At 41.9% G+C, this 20,316-nt stretch overlaps 1 protein-coding gene, 1 long non-coding RNA gene and 1 pseudogene across 5 annotated transcripts in view; 2 read left to right on the top strand and 1 right to left on the bottom strand.

Moving 5' to 3' along the window:
• Positions 1–47: 47 nt before the first annotated feature.
• LOC106559931 lies at positions 48–2,320 on the bottom strand. Its single transcript, XR_005372610.1, has 2 exons — positions 1,925–2,320; positions 48–1,714 (listed from the first exon to the last, which is right to left on the bottom strand). It is a non-coding gene; the product is annotated as an uncharacterized LOC106559931 (long non-coding RNA).
• A 169-nt stretch (positions 2,321–2,489) lies between these two features.
• Positions 2,490–20,316, top strand: part of DENND2C (DENN domain containing 2C) — an 83,202-nt gene continuing 65,375 nt past the window's right edge. For 3 of the 4 annotated variants that reach the window (XM_038561835.1, XM_038561834.1, XM_038561829.1), the window contains exon 1: positions 2,490–2,587. The gene's annotated coding sequence lies outside the window, so the exon portion shown is untranslated. The remainder of the gene's footprint in view (positions 2,588–20,316) is intronic. The other variant, XM_038561830.1, reaches the window with a different exon arrangement.
• LOC475806 lies at positions 13,750–14,340 on the top strand (annotated as a pseudogene).

The following is a 20,316-nucleotide window of genomic DNA, read 5'->3' as shown; positions in this document are numbered from 1 at the left end:
CTTACTATAAACCAATGATTGTACTAGATATTATTCCACTGACATTATTTCATTTAATCATTTTCACTTTATGAAGTAGATAATATTATCCTCATTTGGGGGAAGATGAGTAAACTGAGGTTAATGAAGTTAATAACCTGCACAGGGACACATCCATTGAGTGATAGCAATGGAGACATGGGTTTGGTTGCCTCCAGAGTCTCCATGACTTTCAGGCAAAACATTTGCTGGTATTTTTGCCTCATCTTAAAAACTATAAATAACTATGGAGGTGGGGCAAAAGATTGAGCAAGTGACTTTGGGAGAATGTAGGCTTTTGGTTTATAGAATGAAATGTGCTTAAGGCACTTAGGCCATTGAAAAGTCCTTCTGATAGGATGCAACAGGAGACTGGCATTCTTAGACAAACACAGGTGTTGCTCAATATAGAAAAATCTGTACTTAGGGAGAATTTATCTTACAAAAAGGATTCTTAGTTGTAAGGATATAATTGGCAATAAAGTTATAGTCATCTGTTCTTGTAGGTTCTAAATAACTTCACTTACCAAAATAAGACGTACACATAACTTTTTAGAAACCTGCCTGTTTACTCAAGGCCAGGTAGAATTCCAATTAGCTAGACTATACTTCTACACATACAACTGTGTTGCCATCTAGTGGCTGGGCTGATAGTAATTATTAAAGAACTACTGATTGAACAGCTCAAGTATCAGGTACAATTTACACAACAAAGGTATCAAGAATAAGATTTCATTTCTACTCTCAAGTTGTTCACAGTGTGAAGTGGTAGGATGGGTGGATACAAATGTGAAAAAGAAGATTTTAAAACATCTCAGTGGGTAAAGACTTTTCAAATGGAAAAAAAAATTAAAGGCAAATTCCTGCTTGTTTCCACATTCTATACAAGTAACCCTAAGCATGGGTGTGATCCTGACTGCGTGTTTATACTAGTCCTAGTGTAAGAATCCTCTCTCTGGTTTCTGAAGTTGAACTCTGTTTACTGAGTATTTAAGTCCCTTAGAGAACCTGATTTGATTTTACCTTGTCCTCTATGTCATCAAAGTAATACAGATTGCTAAGACTTAAAAGGCATTCTATTCTCAGACTTAAAAGGCATTCTCAGACTTAAAAGGCATTAACTACTGTCAGTTATATCTCCATCTTACCCATGAGGGGGCAGTAGAATACATACATCTTAATTCTTTTATTACAGCCATAGAACCTAGGCCAGATTTGATTTTATATTTGGGTACTTGGAATTCATTTGGCCTCATTTTGCCAAATAATTTTCCTGAATGCAAAGTCTGAACTCTGAAATCAATTTGAATTTTGAAATAAGTTTTAAAATCACACCATTCTAGTTTAAAAGTTCATCTTGAGCAACTGTTTGGGAAGTTTTCTAAATATAGGAAGATTTGGGGAGGCTGAGGGGGGTAGTCCATGAAGATCATTGTTCAGAATTTACTACAAACAATATTGACATTCATTTCCTCATCAAGACACGATTTTTTAAATGTCTTGTCAATACTTTTTTTTTTTTTTCTCTCCCATCATAGAAGGCAATTCCTGTTTCATTGTCCACAGCTCATAGTTTCACAATGGTGTGGGGCATGCGGCTTTTACTGCTTTGGCTAAGTTGGCTTGTGACAGTCATCTGTGATGTGTAACTAAACACCTCTCTTCCTGGCAGGCAGTCTTCTATTTTGGTACCTCTCTGTGAACAGATGTAGGAAGATTTTGGTCATCAGACCCTAGAGACTCTGGTGGGGTGCGGTGGGGTGGGGTGGGGTGAGGTGGAATGGGGCGGGACGAGGTGGGGTGGGGTGGTTACCGAGTGCCTGGGAAACAGGCTCAACGCATCCGGACTCGCAGCCTCAGTGAAACTGGGCTGCCGCTCGCGGTGGGCACCGCGCCATGCACATACCTGAGCAAGAGCGTGTAGGAGGCGTAGTGCCTAGGCGTGTGTATCGCAACAGGGCGTGGGGGCCGACCTCAGGCACTGGGAGTATCAAAGGCCTCCCAGTGCTGGGGCTTCAAACCTCAGGCGTTCGGAGCGTTATTTGCATCTACTTTCCAAGGTGGCACTGGACTGCAACTGCGGTGGCAGGAGAGAGTTTTATGGTTTCCTTGAACGAGGTGCCATTTGGATTCCTCGATCAACTAGGTGGCTGTGGAGCGTCAGCTTTCATGTGAAGTTCAGGTCCATCGCCGTGGGGCTAGTAGGGCCGCAGGCACGGCGACCCCATGGGGCTCTGGCTTGAGGCCTCTGCCTGCGGCGGGGCGGCGGGGCGGCGGGGGCGTCCGGGGGCGTCCGGGGTCCGGGGCACGGTTCCGGCTCCGCGCGGGCTCGCACGGGGAGGTCCGCCTCTCGACGGTTCCCGGGCGGTGCCGGGGGCGGGCCGAGGCGTGGGGGCGCAGAGAGGAGCCAATAAGAGCCGGGGTGGGCCGGGCGGGGGCGGGGCCTCGGCGGGGCCTGCGGGGGCGGGACGGAGCCGACCGCGAGTGCGAGCGCGGGGACCTGGCGCCTCGGCGGAGGGACGGGAGCTGCGCGGCGCGGCCGCGGGGGCGGCGTGGACGCCGAGGGCAGGTAGGCGCGGGGCGGCGCGGGGCGGCGCGGGGCGGGCTCTGCTGCGGCCGGGGGCCTCGCTCCCTCGCGGCGGTGGGGGTCGCTCACCGGGCGTCGGGCGTCGGGCGCGCGGAGGGGTCGGCGCCGAGGTGTGGGGTCTGGGCTCCCCTGGCCCCGGGGGACCGCGACGACGGGCCCCGGGAGCCCTGCGGGCGGGCCGCGGCGGCTGTGGCGGAGCCCGCGGGGCGTCTCGGCGCCGCTCACCCACGTCGGGGGCCGGGAGTGCGCTGCGGGGCGGGGGCGCCCTCCACCAGGAGCCGCGCTGGGAGCCTGAGCGTCCGCGGGCTGAGGCGGTGCACTTTTACGCGTTTCTTGCTTTTTTCTGAGTTTTGATTCTTAACAGAATCTGACGAGCACAGCATGGAAAGTCGGTAGAATTTTGATCTTACAATCGGACAATGGAAACTCCAAGAACTTTTGAGTAACTGGGATCGCGGATGGTGATTCGATGAGTCAGGGGCCGGAGTGGCGGCCAGGACCACAGAACAGATGCGATACCTCGGGCGGGTCGGCTTTTCTGGGCCTCTTTTCCTCAACTGGAAATCTGGGATGCTCACGCCCAGGGGTGTTCTGAGGGTCAAAGGAGATAAATGAGAGCAATCCGTAAATAAATGTTAGGTTTTGTCATTTGTGCACCGGCAGCAGGCATATTCTGTAAAGCAACTACTAAATGCCGGGCGCACGGTGGGCACTCTGTAAACCTTTATCCCAAAGCTAGTGTTTCACCTCCGGTGTTTTAGATAAAGCCCAAAATCTCTGTTACTGAGTAAATAAATTGTTTAACCCCCCCCCCCCCCCATCACCATTGTTTGGAGTGTGGTCCATTTTTAACTGATCAATGAACTTTTCTAGAATGGCACATATTATCCACGCACTGTTACTGAATTATTTATCCTTAAGTTCGGTACCAAATAATCTTTTTTTTTTTTTTAAGATTTTTAATTTATTTATTTATGAGAGACACACACACACACACAGAGACAGAGACACAGAGGGAGAAGCAGGCTCCATGCAGGGAACCCGACGTGGGACTCAATCCCAGGTCTCCAGGATCAGGCCCTGGGCTGAAGGCGGTGCTAAACTGCTGAGCCACCCAGGAATCCCCTCAAATAATCTTTTTTGCTTTAAGTAATTATACTTTGTTACCTAGTAAAGTAAGCTGGGAGTATTGCTTCAAATCAAGACTTTCATAAGATTTTAGTCCTTCAAAACAAAATTAATGTGTAGCTCTTTTTTTTTTTTTTTTGGTACAATCTTTATTATAGATATTTGCTTTCTTTTCCTTGGGTATGAAGGAGTGAGGGGTTTTAGGGAGAAAGTGGAAATAAAAAAGGGAATAGCAGTTTGTAACCAGCAGACATTTACTGGGGATACTTGTAGGTGTGTTCTGAAGTAGTTTCCCAGGCAGAAACCAGGAAATGTAGTAATTGTGTCTGGTGGCCTTTCGTTAGCGTTTTTATGTTGACGGTGGCAATAGATTTCTTAAGATGCAGATCTAAAGGAACAGTGTTAGTGTTTTTGATGTGACAATAATAGAATTTTCTAAACCTGGGAATTGCATTTTAAATGATCTATAACATGTCTTCTAGACAAGAATTTTAGACCATTGGATAGATACCATTGGTTAAGAGCAAATCAGATGGTGTAGAGGGAAAGTTCCTAGTGAATATAATTTTTGTGTTGTCTTAAAAGCTTTACGTTTCAGCAGTTCAGTGGAAGATGAGTGTTTTGAAACTACTTAAAACATCATTTTAAATATGTACTCCATATATAAATTTTGCTGTAATTTAAATTTGCCGCTCTTGGAGGTCTGAAGCCTTTATGGTCACATTGTTTATTGAGCATCTGTTATATTCGAAGGCACAGTTTTAGCGCTTCCCTAGTATTCCTGTATGAGCAGAATACAATTCCTTCCTTCTAGGACATTAACACTACCAAGTGGGCTAAAATAAGTAGCAAGAAAACTGTTTTTAAAACTGATGATTACACCAGTCAGTATTTATTGGGACCTACTCTGAGCCAGGCAGTATTCTAAATTCTCTACATGGATTAGCTTATTTAATCCTTACAACAGCACCATGAGAGGTGTCATTATTTTGGTGTCCTCATTGAGAGACATGAGGTTGAGTAACACCCCTATCAAACAGCCTAGGCAGCAGAGCTAGTATTCAGACCAGTTAGACTCCAGAAGTCCTAATCCAAACTTTTGCATTATACTGAATTTCAAGTTCTGTGAGTGAAATACTGATAAAATCCAATGTGTATTTAAAAGAGAGTTCTAGAAATAACTTCTTCACAAAGGAGAGAAAGAGACATAGAAAGAAACTGGTGTTGGGGATCCCTGGGTGGCTCAGCAGTTTAGCGCCTGCCTTTGGCCCAGGGCATGATCCTGGAGTCCCAGAATCAAGTCCCAGGATCCAGTCCCAGGATCCAGTCCCAGGTCAGGCTCCCTGCATGGAGCCTGCTTTTTCCCTCTGCCTGCGTCTCTGCCTCTCTTTCTCTTTCTCTCTGTCTCTCATGAATAAATAAATAAATAGAATCTTAAAAAGAAAAAAAGAAAGAAACTGGTGTTACAAGATGTGGATGGAGGTTTGTCCAAGCCACAATTTAATTATATTTTGTATAGAAGACTATTACCCCACCCCCACCCCCACCACCCATGAATGACTTGGGATTCTTTCTGTTTCTAAACTTGCAGTCACAGTGCTCCTGGGTGGCTCGATGGTTAAGTGTCTGCCCTTTGGCTCAGGTCATGATCCCAGGGTCCTGGGATCGAGTCCCCTATCAGGTTCCCTGCTTTGTGGGGAACCTGTTTCTCCTTTTCCTCTCTTCTTGTGCTCTATCTCTGTGTCTCTCTCTCAAATAAAATCTTAAAAAAAAAAAAAAAAAAACCTCAGTCACTCATACTACAATTATGGCATTATCTTATCAATAGAAGAAGTGATTATTTTTCAACAAGAAGTTTAAAATGTCTGTTCTCAGACCATAGGTTAAATGTTAGATTCAAGAAAAGACGCTTCCCTGCCTTCAAGAAGCTTATAACCAGACATGTAAAGGAGTCCCTGCAATTTTAGTGTGCTGAGTTATATAGAGATAGCATTTAGTGGGAACAATGATGAGGGAAAATAATTCTATATATGATAAGGAGGAAGATTAGAGAGAAGATACCATAATTGAATTTGGCTTTGAAGGGTGAATAAGAGTTAACTGAGTCAGGGAAGGGAGCAGAAGATATGGATGATGTGAAAGTATATGGCATTTGTGAGGAATATGTTGTAGTTTATTGACTAAAGGTCAGAGTTTATGGAGGTGAGAAGCTGGGCTAGAGGGCATGGTGCCTGGAAATAACCTAGAAAAAGAAATATGCTGAGCTTGCTTGCTAACTGGGTTAGGATCACTGAAATTGCTAGAAATGAGGTAAGCATTGGGGTTTTGGTGCCTCTCATTTGGAATAATGAAGATTTGTCCAGTTTGGCAAAATCTCTCACTATAGAATGTGTTAAAGGTGGTTTTAAAACTTTAAAATAGGGGCAGCCCGGGTGGCTCAGCGGTTTAGCGCCGCCTTCAGCCCAGGGCCTGATTCTGGAGACCTGGGATTGAGTCCCACGTCAGGCTCCATACAGGGAGCCTCTGCCTTCGCCCCCCCCCCCCCCCCCCCCCGTCTCTCATGAATAAATAAATAAAATATTTAAAAAAGAGAGAGAGAGAGAGAGAGAGAAAAGTCTGCTGGTGCCACAGAGTAAAAAGCTTGTGTTTCATGCTGGGAACTTTGGACTTGATTCTAAAGACAATAGAGAGCCAGGGAAGGATTTGAGGTAATGAAGACAGATAACATGGTGGGGTATGGATGGAGGCTGGACTGGATGGAGACAAGCAAAAGGTAGAGAGATAAGTTAGGAGGCTAATGGTATTGAAATGGTCCAGATAAGAGAGGATAAATAAGGGCCTGGAGCGGAAAAATCCTCATAGAGGTGAAGAGGAGAGGACAGGATGATCAAGATACAGAATTGACTCTGCTTAAAAAGTGATTGGCTTTGGAGGTGAACAGAAAAGTAAATGACTTCGTTTCTTGGCTTGGGAAACTGGATAGAGGAACTTGTTTTATTTTTTTTCTTGTGGGAGGAAGAGCACTGTTTCAGTTTTGAACATGCTGAGTTTGAAGTGCCTCTGGACACTTAAGGTAGAAATGTCAGGGGGGATCAAGAGCCTTGGAGGAGGCTGAGATTAGTGATGCAAATTTCAGAGTTAACCAGTAAAGTGGTCATTGAAACCTTAAGAGCAGATGAAATTGCTCAGGGAAAGCATATGGAATTAGAAATGAAGAGGGCCAGGGATAAATGGTTTGCTTTGTTTGAGTGAAAAGAATTATTGATTGATTTATTGATGCTAATTTTGTCTTCTAAATTGTGATTATAAATCAATAATATGGGTTTTAATTGAAGGATTAAGCAGCAATTTTTACAACCCAATGAATCCTGTTCTTTTAAAACTTTATTTGGGGGTCATGCCTGGCTGGTTTGGGATTTTGAGTTCGGGCCCCATGTTGGGTATAGAGATTACTTCAAAATAAAATATAAAAGTAAATAAAAAATAAACTACATAAAATAATATTTTATTTGGGAGTCACTCATTAATTCCAAAAGCATATTGCCTGAAGTATTATCAGAGTTCCTCTTTGTAAAAATAACACAACTTTACAGCATATTCACAGCCACACAGGAAAGTAGATCTTCTAGTTTTATTTTATTTTTTTTTTTTTAAAGATTTTATTTATTTATTCATGATAGTCACACAGAGAGAGACAGAGAGGCAGAGACACAGGCAGAGGGAGAAGCAGGCTCCATGCACCGGGAGCCCGATGTGGGATTCGATCCCGGGTCTCCAGGATCACGCCCCGGGCCAAAGGCAGGCGCCAAACCGCTGCGCCACCCAGGGATCCCGATCTTCTAGTTTTATTACAGAATTACTTTTCCTCCTCTGTTCTTTCTTCCTTCCTTTCTTCCTTTCTTTCTTTCTTTTTGACTCACGACCCTGAGACCAAGACCTGAGCTAGGATCAGAAATCTGATGCATAACTGACTGAGCCACCCAGGTGCTCCCCTTCCTCTGTGCTTTGTATTTCTATGCCTATATAGCTTATATACCTTTAGTCAAAGCTATGAAAACATGACTATACCTTCACGTGATTGGAAGTCAGAGATACTGCTTTTTTTTTTTTCAGAAGAGATCTTCACTTCCCATAAATATATACATATTTTTTAAGATTTCATTTATTTATTCATGAGAGACACAAAAACACAGGCAGAGGGCAGCCCTGGTGGCTCAGCGGTTTAAGCGCCGCCTTCAGTCCAGGGCGTGATCCTGCAGACCCGGGATCAAGTCCCACATCGGGCTCCCTGCATGGAGCCTGCTTCTCCCTCTGCCTGTGTCTCTGCCTCTCTCTCTCTGTGTCTCTAATGAATAAATAAATAACATCTTTAAAAAAAACACACACACACACATACAGGCAGAGGAAGAAGCAGGCTTCTTGTAGGGAGCTCCATCTGGGACTTGATCCAGGGACTCTGGCTGGGATCACATCCTGAGCTGAAGGCAGACACACTCAACTGCTGAGCCACCCAGGCATCCCAAATATAGATTTTTTATTAAAGATTTTATTTGTCCACGAGAGACATAGAAGGAGAGAGAGGAGGCAGAGACACAGGCAGAGGGAGAAGCAGGCTCCTTGCAGGGAGCCCGACTGTGGGACTCAATCCTGGGTCTCCAGGATCACACCCTGGGCTGAAGGCGTCGCTAAACTGCTGAGCCACCCGGGCTGCCCCCAAATATAGATTATTAATAAATGTTTGTTGGTTGATTCATCTTGATAACCAATCTTATTCAACTTTGGCTCCAAGTGGCTTACCCATCTCCAAAATTCATACTCACTTTCAAAGAATGAAGATTTGCCATGACTGAAGAGACTCAAAAGAATGTGTTATGGCTTTGAAAGCATTTTCAAAAACAGACTCAAAAATATTTTCCTAATTTGTAGTATCATTCAAATAAATGTATGGTCTCTTAAGGCAGGGAATGGCAAACTTTTTCTGTAAAGGGCTAGATAGTAAATATTTTAGACTCTGTGGGCCATACATCTCTCTAAGTACTCAATTCTGCTGAAAAGAGCCAGAGACAATACTTCAATAAATGAGCATGGGCTGTGTTCCAATAAAAATTTATTTACGGACACTGAAATTTGAATTTCATATAATTTTCATGTGTCACAGAATATTATGCTTTTTTAATTTTTTTTCAGCCGTTTAAAAATCATAAAAACCAGTCTTTTCTCAGAGACCATACAAATACAAGTGGTGGGCCACATTTGGCTGATCCTCTCATAAGGGGTGTTCTTTTCAAGTATTTAGATTTGTAAGTTGAGTTAAAAAAATTTTAAAAAGTTCTTCAACATTGCACCTCCTGCAGGCAACATGAAAATTTTAAATTCATCCCTCCATATGTCATATAGAGTAGGTGGAATGTATTCCCTTTATTGTTTTGGGACCTGAGATACAGAGAAATAGACTAAGTAGTACAATGTCAGGACCAAAACTATGTTTGAAAATATATTTCAGTATTCAGTGCTCCTCATTAAACCAGTAAAATAGTGATCTGTTTGCCTCAATTAAAGTGGGGAATATTGAACACTGCGTGGAATAAAAAACCAAAACTTGAAGGAGTGCCTGCACTGGGACCCAGAGGGTTAGACAGGATGGAATCTTTTTTGTCTTTTTCCTCTCTGACTTAAATGAGTAATTTTTATCCTGAGGAAAAGAAAACATGAAGTTTTCCTCTTCACTTCTTAGGCATTATAGCAGATTGTAAGATTGGAGGATTAAGTAGTAAATCATGGTGAGATAGGAGAAGGAAATACAAAGGACTTACTTTGTAAGCTAGATGTATAAACATCTAGCTATCCCAGATGTTTCTCTTGCATTCTCTATTTTTGAGGAAGAAATTCAGTATTTTTTTCCTTATTAGATTCCTGGATAGCAGCCTGAAAATAGACTTTTTGGCATTCAGTTCAGGCAGCATAAAGCCACTTATATTAGTTAAAGGTTATCATTTATGCTCTATTTTTTTTAAAAAGATTTTATTTATTTATTTGAGAGAGAAAGCAAAAGAACACAAGCAGAGGGGAGGGGTAGAGGAGAGAGAGAAACAGACTCCCCTGCAAAGCAGGAAGCCCAACCCTGTGCCCAGGACCCCGAGACCCTGACCTGAGCCAAAGGCAGACATTGAACTGACTGAGCCACCCAGGCACCCCATGCTCTATTTTTTTAAGTTATATTTTGAGGTTTTTATAACAGTGATAAACGTTTTTACAACAGATATAGAGGAAAATTATCAATTTTCCTTTGAAGTTTAAATTCATAGAAATGGCATGTGTCTGGATTTTTTGCTTTGTGGATGTTAAAATTTAGAACAGATTGGGTTATGTGTGTATGATTCTTGCAGCTACTTAGATGTGCTTTTTCTTCTCTTTCTTTTTTTCCACCAGAGTGAAAAAACAAAAAACTCTGGTTATCTAGGATATGTCTGAATTGGTTACTTAGCAATGTGAAGTATAATTTTATTTTGAAATATTTATCTGTATTCTTTAATACTCTGATTATATAAGGGTCTGTTAAGGCCAATGATAAGATGACCTGCTGAGAGGAAATGCCACAGCCTGCTCTGCAACAGTGTTTATTGAAACTCCATTTTCTCTGGTTCCTACTTCAACTGTAAGGGGTAACATGGAACAAAAGAGGAACATTATGTGAATTAAAGGGATGGTCCATTTGCACATGATCATAATGCAGTGGTTCTCATTCCACCGTTCATTTAGACTAGCATAATTCAAGGTCAAGCAAAATGTAGCAAAATCGTAAAATTAAAAAGATACTAGACTTTTCAGTAAGCCTTTTCAAGTATTTTCAAAGAAAAAAAGTAAAATTTTCTCAGTTTTCTTTTCCCAGGACCATTCCTGGGAAAGATTCATTATTGTTTTATTTAGTTGCCTATCACTGGCATAAGAGAAAAATGGCTACATACCTGTTGGAAAAAAATATTCATCTAGAATGCATGGATGTTATGTTTATTACTTTTGATGATAAATCAACTGAACACTAAGATTTCACCTCTTAGCGATGATATACCTCCATTCTGTACCATTATGGGATGTTTCATCAATGCTGATAAGGTGGCTGTAGTCTGGTACAGATACCACAGTCCAAAGTGGTGTGATCACAGATATTCTAAGTTGCACTGGGCTTTTAGTTTGTCAAGAAAATGAATTTTTGTGGCTTAGATCTTCAACTACTCTGAAGAATGATTATATGACATTGCTTATCATCATTTTCTATTAAGACCAAAGAATCCATTGCAAAGTAGAAAGAATGTAGTACTATTTTTGCCATTCACATCAACTTATTGTTTCAACTAGGATTTTCAACCCTGACCCAATTTAAAGCAAAAGAATAAAAGACTCTGTAGTGAACCTGATAAGTATGTACTGTTTTTGTGTTTTTCAGACTGTAATTAATTTATGAACAGGAAAGGTCACTTGTTGCATTACATTGAATCTTTTCTAATTTTAATTTTTATATTACTTATTTTGGAATTTTAGATGTATTTGTATCATGGTAACATAATATTTTATGTTAACTTTATGTTTTACTTTATCGTATTGTAGTAAGGGTAATTGTTTTGTGCAACTTCTGTTTCTGAGGTGTGTGTGTGTGTGTGTGCGCGCGCGCGCGTGTGGTGACAACAAATGTATTTCTTGCCCTGGGTTTGGTTAGGACAGTTCATTAAACATTGACCTATAGTGCAGGAGGAAGGACTCGATTCAATAGGCAGTCCTCTCTCACTAAGCAGGCTCCAGAATCTTGGGCATGGTGTGTGCCTAGTCTGTGAAGCCAGGTCAACATATGCTTCTGCTGTTCCTGCCCTTAAATGATCCCTCTTTGATTCCCCCGACCCCAAAAATTTATGATCATTCACCCTATCTCTTCTCCTGTTAATATTATGTGTTCCTACTTTTCTTGTGTTTGTTGATTCCCTTAAGCCCAGTTTCTCCCCAACAAACATGCCTCTCCCCCACAAACATGCCTCTCCCCCACAAACATGCCTCTCCTTCACCTGGTATCTGAGACTTCAGTTTTGCCCTCATCATATCACCAGATTGCTTGGCTCCACTGATCTTCCATTATGCACACCAAGAAGCGAGTCTTTCCCCTGAGTGGAGAAAAATCCTAGTTTTCCTGTCTTTGGCCCCAGCTTATTTTGTTCACTCTCATGTCCAGCTTTAGGAGGGAGATGAAGAATCACATAGGCCAGACCCTCTATGAATCATGCTATAACTTCAGTCCAATGTCCAACCATTAAGCAGCTCTTAAAGACTTTATCCTCAAGTAGCCAGGCTTTTTTCTCTAAAATAGCCAGGCTATTTTATTTTCATAGATTAAGGCCTAGTACCTCATGAGCAAGCTTCTCTGACTTGGTATGAGAGAGTTTACCTGACTTGGTCTGAGTCTTCATTATGCTACACACACCCTCTTGTCTTTCTTCCACTTCCATCAGAGCTGCCATCCTTCTCCGACTCCTAAGCCTCTTTCTTCCATGAAGAAGCTTCACTGAACTTTCCCCAAGCCCTCTTCCATGTATTTATCCTTCTTTTTTTTTGGCTGCACTTTTTAAAAATATATAGGTTTCTTCCCCCAACTTAAAAACATTGTGTTTGAAGTTAATTAGTCCTTTTGTCTTTAATCTTCTCACTGACTTTACAGTAGATGTTGTATCAGTCGTTGCTCCATTTGCTCACTGATTATCTTCCTAAGCTTTAGCTACCTGTTATCTGTCCTTGCTGACCTTTCTCAGTCTTTAGTCTTCTTACTTAGAAGACACTGATGTGCCTCATCCTTTTCTTTTTAGGACATTTTCCTTCCATGGTATCTGTGGTCCACATTATCCTGATCCTGTTAGCTCTCCCTAGGCTTTCGCCCAGTCATTACTTGGTTTTGTCCTTTCTGCTCATTTACAGTTTCCCATCTAGTTTCATGTTTCAGGATGCCTGGGTGGCTCAGTGGTTGAGTGTCTGCCTTGGCTCAGGTCATGATCCTGGGGTCCTGCGATCGAGTCCTGCATTGGGCTCCCCACAGGGAGTCTGCTTCTCCCTCTGCCTGTGTATCTGCCTCTCTCTCACTGTGTCACTCATGGATAAATGAGTAAAATCTTAAAAAAAAAAAAGTTTCATGTTCTCAAAGGTTTAGTTCCTAACTCTTCTTTTTAAGAACTCTCTGCTTAGGGAACCTGGAGATTCTTGCTTCTTTTTTCTACACCATGCCTATCTTAAACTTTCTCTACCTCTGTTTTTTCCCCTCTCAAGTTACTGTCAGCAGGTAATCTCACCTGTAATTTCAAAGGGAGAAGAGCAGTCATCAGAGGGGACATTCATCAGTGTACAGCCCTTCCACCTTCAAATGCACATCCTTACCTTTCTTTCCTCATTCCCTTCTGTTCCAGTGGAAGAGCTGTCCCTCTTCCTGTCACATGCTAATCCCTGCAGCTCCAGTCGGGTGCTGCACCCTCTCTCCCTTTTTGGCTTAGCTCTCAGACCTTTGTTTTTCTCTTCTCTACTGACTCCTTTCTACTAGTGTTTAAACAAGCTTAATTCTTCTCTATTCCCACCCCAAAAAGCTTTCCTGAACCGTGTGTTCCTGGTTAGCTGAACCCTACTCTGTTGTCCACTTGCCTAACGTGGATAAACTCCTTGAAAGGATTGTATCCAGTTGCTGTTCCCATTCTTTTTTTTCCCCATCCACTTCTTAGTTCCTCATGCCATTGACCCTGCTCTTGCCCAGATCCTAATGACCAATAGACACTCAAGTCTTTACCTTTTTAAAAAAATTTTTTAAAAAGATTTTATTTATTTATTCATGAGAGGCACAGAGAGAGAGAGAGAGAGACAGAGACACAGGCAGAGGGAGAAGCAGGCTCCCTGCAGGGAGTTGATCCCAGGACCCCCGGGATCATGACATGAGCCAAAGGCAGACATTGAACCACTGAGCCACCAAGGTATTCCTTTTATAAAATGATTCTTAAAAACCTGTCTTATGGATGTCTTACAAACCGAACTTGGCCGCGCACATGCCCGCCGCCTCCCTCAGCGCCGCTGGGAGTGTCCACCCACCCTCCACCAGTATGGCCACATCCTCCCAGTACCGCCAGCTGCTGAGTGACTACAGGCCACCATCTCTAGGTTATACTCAGGGAACTGGGAACAGCCAGGTACCCCAAAGCAAATATGCTGAGCTGCTGGCCATCATTGAAGAGTTGGGGAAAGAGATTAGACCCACCTATGCAGGGAGCAAGAGCCCCATGGAGAGACTAAAACGAGGCATCATTCACGCCAGAGGACTGGTTCGAGAGTGCTTGGCTGAGACGGAACGGAAGGCCAGGTCCTAGCTGCCTATCAGCGTGGAAGGTTTTCCATCTTCTTCCAAGACCAGAAGTTACAGCTCATCTCCCATGTTCAGATGAAACTCTTGTTTTCAAAATGGTAACAGTTTGGTTTCTCCTTCCCGTGTCCCTCCCATGGTTCATGAGTCTCTGAGATTGAGAAATACTTTGCAGTTGACTAGGATTTACATTTTAAATAGGAATTACCCAGGGTTTTTTGTTTTTATTTTTATTTTTGAAGCATTTTTATTTTTTTGTTTTCTTTTTTTTTAAGCATTGATTTAAAAGATGCATGTAAAAGATCCCTATCTCACAGCAGATATCCCAGCTCCTTTCATCCTCTTTTTGGAGTAGACTTAAGTTACTCAGATTGTTTTACATTATCTTTCATAAGCTAATACAACTCTGAGGGTTTTGTTTTGAGTGCATACGTTTGCCACATGGTGTGGATTCTGCTTAATGTAACTTCTTTTGAGCTTAATTAAGCATTTGCTTGCATGACTATTAGTGCTTTGAGGTCAATTTAAAAAATGCACAAGTTATAAATACAGAAGAAAGAGCAACCTACCAAACCTAACCTAACAAGAACCCCCCTCCCCCACCAAAATTTTCCTACTAAGACTGTGGATTTCAGTTCTGCTTTTCCTGTAAGTTGATCCAAACATCTGGAAGAAAATGACTAAAACTGTTTGCATCTTTGTATGTATTTATTACTTGATGTAATAAAGCTTATTTTCATTAAAAAAAACTGTCCTATCTATCTATCTATCTATCTATCTATCTATCTATCTATCTATCTATCTAAGAGAATGCACACTCACAAACGCAAGCAGGGTGAGGAGGGACAAGGGGAGAGAGAATCCTTAAGCAGACTCCCTGCTGAGTGGGAAGTCTGACACAGAGCTGAATCCCAGGACCCTGAGGTCAAAACCTGAGCCAAAACTGAGAGTCAGTTGCTCAACGACTGAGGCACTCAGGTATTTCTATCTAATTGGACCTTTTGATGGTGTATCTGTCACTATTAACCATTCTTTTCTGTTTGAAGGATTCTCTTCCTTTGGCTTCCATGATTCCACACACTCCTGGCTTTTCTGTCATCTTTTATTTATATTTATGACTGAAATTGCCATCTATAGTGGAAGAGGACTGACCTAGAATGTTCTCCAACTGACCTGTTTTGGATAGTAATGTTTTTGGAATTTATTATGCTTAATTCCAAGAGAGCATGATGATCTGTAAAAGTCACTTTAAAAAATAAAGCATGGAAAAAAAATAAATAAAGCATGGGGCAGCACCTGGGTGGCTCAGTCAGTTGAGTGTCTGCCTTTGGCTCAGGTCATAATCCTAGGGTCCTGGGATTGAGCCCTGCATTAGGCTCCCTGCTCAGCAGGGAGCCTGCTTCTCCCTTTCCCTCTGCCTGTTGCTCCTCCTGCCTGTGCTCTCTTGCTCTCTCTCTGTGTCAAGTAAATAAATAAAATATTCTAAAAATTTTTTTAAAAAGACAGAGTATGATTCTATGGTGATAGAGGATGTGTGGCATGGCATGGTAAGAGATAAATGAGTTTGTAAAGTTTACATGGAAACCACAACGATATGCCACTGCATAACAGAGTGGCCAAAATGGAGAAGACTAACAGTGTAAGTGCTGGGGTCTGAGATTGTGGCAGTCTCTACCACTTAACCATGTGACCATCTCAGCCTCCAGCCACCATGACTTTGCACTGCATCTGTAAGCTTTAGCTCAGTTTATTTTGTGCATCTGTTAGCAAGATGTGTCCTAAGGTATCAGAAAAGCCTAACAGGTTATTTTTGGGGGGTCTGGGAAAGCTCAATTTTCCATGTACATTAATGATAAGTGAGTCTTCACTTGACACCAATTTGGGTTATGAAAGGCTTCACAGAAAGGTTTCCCACTGTGCTTGGGACACCTGAGTGGCTCAGCGGTTGAGCATCTGCCTTCTGCTCAGTGTGTGATCCTGGGGTCCTGGGACCAAGTTCCACATTGGGCTTCCTGTGAAGAGCCTGCTTCTCTCTCTGCCTGTGCCTCTTCCTCTCTTCCTCTCTCTCTGTGTCTCTCATGAATAAATAAATAAAATCTTAAAAAAAAAAAACAAAAAAACAAAAAAACGCTCTACTTTCAGCTGGGGGGAAGCCTGGATTCAGTCAAGGTGTTCTGTTTGAGTAGCTTGTCTGTTACATGTTGGCACCCAGCTAATGGGCTGAAGTCCAGCCTGAGGTTCACTTGTCAATACCCTGTGCCGGTGTGCCCAGCTCTGATGACCCACCAGGCCACCCGTCAGCCTGGCTACCCCTTCACTTTGCTCAGCGCTAACATCCTGTGGTGGGCTGTGCTTCTGCAGGGCCTGCCCTCTTGATCTCATTCAGGCCCCTGCTGGCCACACCAACCGCACTCCTACACGGATGCTGCCCTGGCTTCTCAAGCTCTGGTGCCTCTGATCCCCTGCTCTGGTCTCTCTCGGCTCCTGAGCATCAGGCATGGGTGCCTGCCTTACTCTGTTCCACCAAAGAGCTTTAGGGCTGAATTGTCCAGGGAAGAAGAGGGGAAGGGAAGTAACTTTGTTGCTTCTAAGTGATCATTGTTGGGCCTGAAGGTTAATATATTACAGACCTAATACTTCATGTGTTTTAAATGGCAATTTGAGGAATAAGAGACATGTTTAATAACTATGTGAAAGTAGTTTTACTTTCTGCTGCTTTTATATCATCAAGGGAGATAAAATAACAGTTGAATGTATAATTTGGGGATGATTTGAAAACTTGAGAAATGGGTCTTCTGGCTATTTGGCTTTAGAGTTAGATTGGAAGTTACATTATTCAGTGGATGCGGATGTATGTTTTTAGGAGAGCTTGTTATGTCTATACTTTTAAACCCCTGAAAAGTGCTTTTTTTTTTTACTTAACACTAAAAAAGGGCAGGATGTGAATACATATATACTGTAATTGCTACTATATAAAAATATACTTATGAAAAAAGACAGGGAGGAAATAGACCAAAATACACCAGTGATTGTGCTGGAGGTGGTAGACTTAGAAGTGTTTTCCCCTCATTTTCTCTATTTTCAAAATTTCTAAAAAGTAGTAGTAGTTTATAGTATTTAAAACTTAAAAACAATTTTTTGTCTTTTTACTTTCTGGAATTTTTTTCCAACCTTTGCACACTATAAGAAGTAAGAATTTTGCTACTAAGAAGAACTTAGCTAAGCATGAGTTTGTGGTTTAAAAACTATGTTACTGGAGCACCTGGGTGGCTCAGACAATGAAGCATCTGCCTTCTGCTCAGGTCATGATGCCTAGGTCCTGAGCCTGCTTCTCCCTCTCCCAATGCCCACCCTCATGCTGGCTCTATCTCGAATAAATAAATAAAATATTTTAAAAATAAAATTAAATTAAAACTATGTTACTATAGAGTTATTTTGAAGCTATTTTGTAAAGTTTAAAAGTTCTAATTTGGGACAGTTATTTCTTACTATAGAAGAGGTTTCAAAAAGGATAATTAGATCAAAAAGTTAAGATACACTTCATGTGATTATATGGACTAACACTGCATTAATTTAATGAAATTGTGAAGTTTCGTGTGATTAAAGTTACTTTTATATGTCATTTTCCACATTCTGGAGTTTCATAAAACTTCCTCTTCTGCTGAAACATTTAATTTGACTGTTTACCTAAGCAATCTTTAAAATTCAGCAGCACCTTTTCTCCCCCTGGATGGGAGTGGTTCCCAGTCCCTGTGTCTCTCCTGTTCTGGGTATAAGTTAAGCACTTGGGAGTGATTATTCTGAGCTCCTAGTCCCTGGGTTTGAGATAGGCAGGAAGTACCTCCTCCTTTTCCCTTGGGAGGCAAGGAAATACACACCGCCTAATTTTTTAAAAGAAGTTGTCTATATTGTCCCTTATAATCCTTATAATGAATGAACTAATTATGATTCTTTTTACACTGTTGTGACAAGGGTAATGAACTGATGTTAGCAGAGCCTATTTTTGGCTGCCCCACTTTATAAGCCTTGGAGTTCTCTATAGAATATGGAAGTATTTGACTCCTATTGTTTTGATCTTGGCCTATGAGGCCCCTGCTGAAACCCTGAGAGGACATGAAAAGTTGCATTTGACATCCTGTTATATTGGTTGATATTATTGTTATGTCTACCCACAGACAAGTAATGCATACGGGTTAAATGCAGAAGCTTTGGAGTAAAGAGGAACTAAGCTTGTGTTACCTGGGTAACTTACCGAACCAGTTCATTCTCAGTTTCCTCATCTGCAAAAGGAAGGTAATAATACCGTCAGAGCTGTTGAGAATTAAATGTAATAACGAATGTAGGGACTAAGCACAATGCTTGGCATCTGGAGCACTTAAGAAATGATGATGATTGTCATTTAAGATATCCCATGAGTATGCAAACAGACTTCTTCTGTGCCACCTGGACTTTTTTCCTCTTTACTTTTTTTTTTTTTCTGAACGTATTTGGGTCGTGGGAATTAGGTTCTACTGCAGATGAGAAATAGAAGAACTAACTTAAGTCAGAGAGGACTGATGTGACCTTAGTCATGCTATTACATGACATTAAATACTCTCCTGTTAACTTATAGCTGTCTTTATGGGACAAGGACGGTGGTATGGATAACGAACAATATCATTAGCTTATTTGGAAGATATCTTGTAAAACTTAGGGGTTGTATTATGTTGGTTTTTTTTTTCAAAGTATCTTTTGAAATTTATTTTTCTTGAGTAAATCTAGTTGAATGTCTTTAAAATATATTTGGTGGGCAGCCCCAGTGGCACAGCGGTTTAGCGCCGCCTGCAGCCCGGCGTGTGATCCTGGAGACCCAGGATTGAGTCCTACATCGGGCTCCCTGCGTGGAGCCTGCTTCTCCCTCTGCCTGTGTCTCTGCCTCTCTCTCTCTCTCTCTCTCTCTCTCTCTCTCTCTGTATGTGTGTGTGTGTGTCTCTATGAATAAATAAAATCTTAAAACAAATAAAATAAATTTGGTAAAACATTACTTTATAGGCTAACTGCATTATACCACTCTTTCATTTTGTATTATGTTTCAGTCCTAGAATATGGTCTCAATAGTGTGCTAATTAACATGTATAACAGGGGCACTACATTAAGAAAATTAGTTTTCATTCTTTTCAGAAACATCACCTACTAGCAGGAAGAGCTGATGTAGAAACCAATGAAATGCCTTGACAAAGTCGAGCGAATATTAGAGATTTGAACAGGGCGTTGTCATATTGTGGGTCAACTAGACAGTCGTCATCTGGTTTTGACTGTTAAGAGTCCTCACTGTACAAATTAAATTGCCCTCATCCTCTTTGGCCTGAACAATATTTTATGTCTCTGTTTTGCTACCTCTAACATCTACATCTCTGTTTTGCTCCATATGCGTTTCATCCATGAATGAAACATTTTTACACTTTTCACGTCAAAATTTGAAGAGCATCCCAAGGAGATTTCAAGGTTTATAAAGGAGACATTTAGGAAAAGGTAAGAACTGGGCAGCCCGGGTGGCTCAGAGGTTTAGTGCCTGCCTTCAGCCCAGGGTCTAATCCTGGAGCCCCGGGATCAAGTCCCACGTCCGGCTCCCTGCATGGAGCCTGCTTCTCCCTCTGCCTCTCTCTCTCTCTCTCATGAATAAATAAATAAAATCTTTAAAAAGGAAAAGGTAAGAACTGCTGAGAACTTGGCCCCTGGACTCCTGATACAGAAATCAGATAAGGATTTTTAGTGTACACAGCACTCTTGGCTCCTGTGAATTGAATTTCCAACTCCATATTGGAATCTGTGCTCCAGAGTAACTCTTTGGAAATCAGAATTGTCTCCTAAGTTTTAAGAGGTTTAGTTAGCTGAAGAGACTGCTTCTATACTCCTAGGGACTTGGGATTCTTCCGTAAGTCCTGATATAAACTTGGCTAACTATGCAGTATAAGATGCTAGTTTGGGAAGTTAGTTCTACTTTTTGTAAGGCCTGTTTTACCAGGAGCCCATCTAGCCTCTTAGGACTGGAACATTTCTGGATATAGTCCAATGTACAGTTAACCATACCCAGCTTGCTTTTAACTAGATTATTAGCTGGAGCACTAGATTAAAGTCTAGCTGCAACAGAAGCACAGCTACTAATGGTTTTGTCAGCCTCCTTGTTATTTAGTCTGAGGAACACTTTTCCTAAGTACCATTCTTCTTTCCT

Source organism: Canis lupus, chromosome 17 (genome assembly GCF_011100685.1).
Source record: "Canis lupus familiaris isolate Mischka breed German Shepherd chromosome 17, alternate assembly UU_Cfam_GSD_1.0, whole genome shotgun sequence".
Lineage (NCBI taxonomy): Eukaryota > Metazoa > Chordata > Mammalia > Carnivora > Canidae > Canis > Canis lupus.
Note: the sequence above shows the minus strand (reverse complement) of the source record. Positions and strands in the feature narration are given on the sequence as shown.